Raw genomic sequence first — 5,739 nt, forward strand, 5'->3', positions numbered from 1 at the left:
AATTCTAAGCTCTCACTCTACTTCCTTCACAATAGTATGCAATATACATTGTCCCCTTTTGATCTCTACTAAGTTGATAACCATAGCCTACACAAGTTGTAACTTTTATTTGAGCATTCAAATGCATATACCTTCATGATTTAACAATTACTGTATCATAAACTTACTTCTCTAATGTTCCTGAGAGGGCAGAAGTATCCAATGTTATGGTCTACAATTGTCCTTTAAGATGGTATTTCAAAGGCTCCAAGAACTTCTAGTTCTGCCCTTTTCTAGGTACCATTTTTTGGCAATATGATGAAACAACCTTTCCCTGGGACAATGGTAGGATATTATCTCTCCACAACTCATTACCACCAGTCATTACATTTGTAAAGGAAGTTACTTGAATGTTGGTTGATGCGTTCCTCCCTGACCTTCTCAGTGAATTTATTGTAAAGGGTATTCAATAGCTTCTGTCCTTTGATTTACACATATTTCATCTAAAATGAGTTAGAGTTTAGAAAAAAAAACATCCTGGAGAGGTAGCTCATAGTTTAATAACTGTGTGTTATACCTTTATATATCAATTAATAATTGACACAATCAATCACACATGTGCTACTATCCCACTAAATCAAGCCAATTAATATTTGAATATTCTCTTAGATGTTTCTGAGTTGTCAGGTTGACTTTTCTCTCCATATTCACAGTAGGAATCTCAGAATTTTGTACTCATGAGATACCTTTCCATATTATAATACCTTTTTCCCTCCATCTTTATTAAATTGGGTTTTTCTTATTTACATTTCAATTGTGATTACCATTCAAGGTTTCCAGGTCAACACTCCCCAAACCCTCCTCTTCCCTTCTCTATGGGTGTTCACCTCCCCATCCTTCCCCCATTTCCACCCTCCCCTAACAATACCGTTCACTGGGGGTTCAATCTTGGCAGGACCAAAGGCTACCCCTTCCACTGGTACCCTTAATAGGCTATTCATTGCTACCTATGCAGTTAGAGCCCATGGTCTGCCCATGTATAGTCTTTGGGTAGTGTCTTAATCCTTGGAAGCTCTGGTTGGTTGGCAATGTTGTTCATATTGGGTCTCAAGCCCCTTCAAGCTCTTTCATTCCTTTATCTGAATCCTTCAGCAGGTTGACTTCATTCTGCAGTGTTTGGAAGTATTTATTATAGAGACCTTTAGATCCTTTGCTTGTTTGCCATGAAATAATTGTTTTTCTTTTTCGGTGTCATCTTCTTTCAATTCCTCCTTTACTACTTCCATTACTACTTCTTCTTCTTCTTGTAATTTTTCTTCTACTTCTTCATCTTCCTCCTCCTCTTCTTCTTCTCCTCCTTCTCCCTCTCCCTCTCGCTCTTCTTCTCTCTCTTCCTCTCCTCCTCCTCCTCCTCCTTATCCTCCTCCTCTTCTTCTTCTCCTCCTTCTCCCTCTCCCTCTCCCTCTTCTTCTCTCTTCCTCTCCTCCTCCTCCTCCTCCTCATCCTCATCCTCATCCTCTTCCTTCTTGAGTGCCAAGACCCTGGGGAAAATGGGCATGAGGAAGCTATGAAGTTGTGGCTAAGCAGTCATTTTTCCAGGGTCATGTGGACAGGTGGGCTTCTGTCATGCTTGTGATAGGTGCCTCCTCTTGAGAAAGCCTCCTTAGGCACTACAGCAGTGACAGATATCAATCTTCCTGCTGGGTTTGTACACCTCTGGGCACCTTGAAAACACATGCACTATCTGTCCAAACAGTCCATGGGGGCTGCTGTCCCTGTTTGGGTTTTTGGTCTGTGGTTTTGTGTTGGGTGACATGCTAGCTCTTTGTCTCTGGGGTTTGGTTTATACTATCTGTAGAATGGGCAGACAGGAAGGCCTCCCTTGTAATCTGAGGCCTTGCTGTGTGAACCATTGAGAGTTTATGATCCCCCTCCTCCTCTTTCCCCTCCTCTTCTTCCTCCTCTTCCTCCTATTCTTTCTCCTCCTCCTTCTTCTTTTCCTCTACCTCCTCCTTCACATCTTCCTCTTCCTCTTCCTCCTCCTCCTCCTCCTCCTCCTCCTCCTCCTCCTCCTCCTCCTCTTCCCCCTTTGCCTTCTTCTTCATCTTCTGATGAGAACAATGACAATGACACCAACAATGACAGTATTTAGTTTTTAGGAGTATTTTTTGAATTGTTTTTCTCTGTTCCTACACTTTGTACTTCACATTGATGTATGAAATGATGCTGAATTTTAATCTGCTGTTTGCTGAGAGTAGTGTCCTATGCACTATTTTCTGTCAAGATTTTATTGTCTGTATGTAGGGCAATTATATTCTGTCGAAATACAGCATAAAAACATTTCTTGTCTTTTATTACATAGATCTGAAGTACGCTCTTCTTATTGTATTGGGCTATTAGTTGTAAAAATAATGCCCATTATTTTCTTCTGTTTTTAATATGATTTTTGTATATTTTCTTCTGTTAGCATCATGTTCTTTATTCTCTGTTCCTTGTAGCATTCATTAACTGGATATGCTCCCTTAAGCTCTCATCTCTCTAAAATTTTATTAAGAGAATAGTTTGCTAAGGAGGATAAGAGCAAATTTAAAATTGAACATTATCAGGAATTAAAAAATGAAATGAAAAACCAAGTTGAGAGCCAATTTGGACATAGTTAGGAGGGCTACAATTGACAAGTATCTCTGCAGAGAATGTGAAGAATGCCGAACACATAAGCACAGCTATTGATGGGCCTGTTAACTGGTATACTACTTTAGTCCTCATAAACTAAGCAACAGAAGTACCAAAATTCAAATTTTTCCTACTGCAGATTTTTTCATATCAATAGTATTCTTTTTCACTTGAGAGATTTATGCAAGTCTTTGCTCATTGCTCCTCTATTTACAATAACTAGGATGTAGATCAGCATAGACATCTATCAATTGAATCATGAATAATCATGATGTGGAAAATATGCAAAAGAATATTAAACTTTAAAGTAAAATTAAACTATGACTCCATAGAAGTGACACTTCTTTCGCTTGCTAAAACAAAAATTAAGTTACATTTTCAAAGCTACCTTTATATCTTTTTCCTTATTTGGTGATGGGCTTATTCCAGACAAAAATGCTAGGGTTAAGCATATAATCAAAATGTGTAGTTCAGGTAATATTCTCAATCAAGACTTACCACTTTTGCAAGCACAGATCAGCCACTTCTACTTTTTATTTTAAAAAGCCCATCCTCCAAAACACACCTGATTCATTCCTTGCTTGGTTTGCTTCTGCTACATTTACCAATGGACACCACATACCTCACACACTTCATATACTATAGTTTCCAGCTAAATTTATTGCAATATGTTCCTGCTGATAATTTGGGATGAGTGACCGTGTGTGTGTGTGTGTGTGTGTGTGTGTGTGTGTGTGTGTGTGTGTGTGTAATTTGTGGTCTACATTGATTTTGAGGGCCAATATTCATTGTAGTTCAAGTGGGAGATAGACTGGCCTTTGAGAATATACACTTACCTCACAAGAAAAATATGTCTTTAGGAGGAGGGTACATGAAAACTATCTACATTTGGGTGCTCAAGAATTCCCAAATCCTATCGGGGAAGATAGCTGGAATTTCACTATTTTGGATGATCCTGAGAGCTCAGAGATGACAACTATTTGCTCACATTCCTGGCCCACTATAAACCTGCCTAGTGCATTATTCTGTGACCTCTAGTTACAGGAACCTTGGAGAGGCCAAGGACAGAAGCTTTCAGTTTTCTGCTTGCCCTCCAGAGGTGAAAAGCAGTGGACAGGAGTGTTGACATACCAGAGAGCAGAGAAAAGACCAACTCTTCTGCTCAAAGCAGCCCAAATGGTGTCCTCAGGACACAAAAACAAAGAGCAGACTAGGAAAAGACCCTTCCTGTTTCTACCTGCACCTAGATGTAACCGGAATCTACAGCTCTCGATTCTGCAATCCAGCTGGAAGAAAACAGGTTTACAGTAGTTCTGACATGAACTTACAAGAGGTTCAACCTACTGCCACATACAGCAAGACAAGCACACACCAGAGACATACTGGTGATGAGAGGCAAGTGCAGGAAACTAAGCAACAGAAACAAAAACTACTTGTCATCATTAGACACCAGTTTTCACATCATGGCAAATACTGGATATGCAAACACAGGAGAAAACCAAGATTTGAATTTAAAATCACATCTCATGATAATAATATGAATGCAGGTACACAGGTAGAAGCCCGTAAAGAGGAAATATAAAAGGCCATTAAAATTATACAGGAAAATACAACCAAACAGGTGAAATAATTGAACAAAACCATCCCGGATCTAAAAATGGAAATAGAAACAATAAAAAATTACAAAGGGAGACAAAACTGGACACAGAAAACCTAGGAAAGGTATCAAAAGACATAGACGATCATCACCAACAGAATACAAGAGATAGAAGAGAGAATCTCAAGGAGAGAAGATACCATGGAAAACATGGATAGAACAATCAAAGATAATGTAAAAGGCCAAAGACTCCTTTCTCAAAAAATTCAGGAAATTCAGGACACAATGTAAAGCTCAAACCTAAGGATAAGAGGTATAGAATAGAGTGAAGACTCACAACTTAGAAAACCAGTAAATACCTTCAAAAATTATAGCAGAAAACATCCCAAACCTATAGAAAAGTATGCACCCAAACATAAAAGGAGCTTACAGTGAAACAAATATATTGGACTAGTAAAGAAATTCTTCCTGTCTCATATTAGTCAAAACACAAAATGCACAAAAAAAGAAAGAATGTTAAAGCAGTAAGGGAATAAGGCCAGGAAATATATGAAGGCAGACCTTTCAGAATTATACCATACTTCTCATTAGAGACAATGAAAATCAAAATATCTAAATCAGATGTCATACAGATCCTAAGAGAACAAAAATGTCAGCCCAGGTTACTATATCCTGCAAAACAATGAAAGAGAAATGAAGACATTCCATGATAAAACCAAATTTACGCAATATTGTTCTAGAAATCCAGGCCTACAAAGGATAATAGATGGAAAGCTCCAACACAAGTAGAGAAATTACTTCCAAAAATTGCAAGAAAATAATCTCTTTGCAATGACACCAAAATAAGACAGATACACATACATAATTCCAACTCTATCAAAAAATAACAGGAATCAACAATCACTAATCCTTAATATCTCTTAACATCAACGTAATCAATCCCCCAATAAAACTATATAGACTAAGAGATCGGACACCTAAAGAGGACCAAGCATTTTGCAGCATACGGGAAACACACCTCAGTGACAAAGACAGCGACTACATCAGAATAAAAGGCTGGAAAATTTTTGCAAGCAGATGGTCCCAAGAAAAAAGCTGGAGTAGCCATTCTAATATCAAATAAAATAGAGTTTGACCAGAAGTTATTGAAGAGGATAAGGAAGGACACTTCGTATTAATCAAAAGCGAAATCCAGCAAGTTGAACTCTTAATCCTAAATATCTATGCTCCACAGCAAGGGCACCTACATTCATAAAAGAATCATTACTAAAGCTCAAGTAATCAGGAACAGATAAACCAGTTAAACAACCGCATAACTCCTAAGGAAATAGAAGCAGTCATTAAAGGTCTCCCAACCAAAAAGAACCCAGGTCCAGACGGGTTTAGTGCAGAATTCTATCAGACCTTCATAGAAGACCTCGTACCAATATTATCCAAACTATTCCACAAAAATGAAACAGATGGAGCATTACGAATTCCTTCTATGATGC

Source organism: Rattus rattus, chromosome 5, assembly GCF_011064425.1.
Source record: "Rattus rattus isolate New Zealand chromosome 5, Rrattus_CSIRO_v1, whole genome shotgun sequence".
Classification (NCBI taxonomy): domain Eukaryota; kingdom Metazoa; phylum Chordata; class Mammalia; order Rodentia; family Muridae; genus Rattus; species Rattus rattus.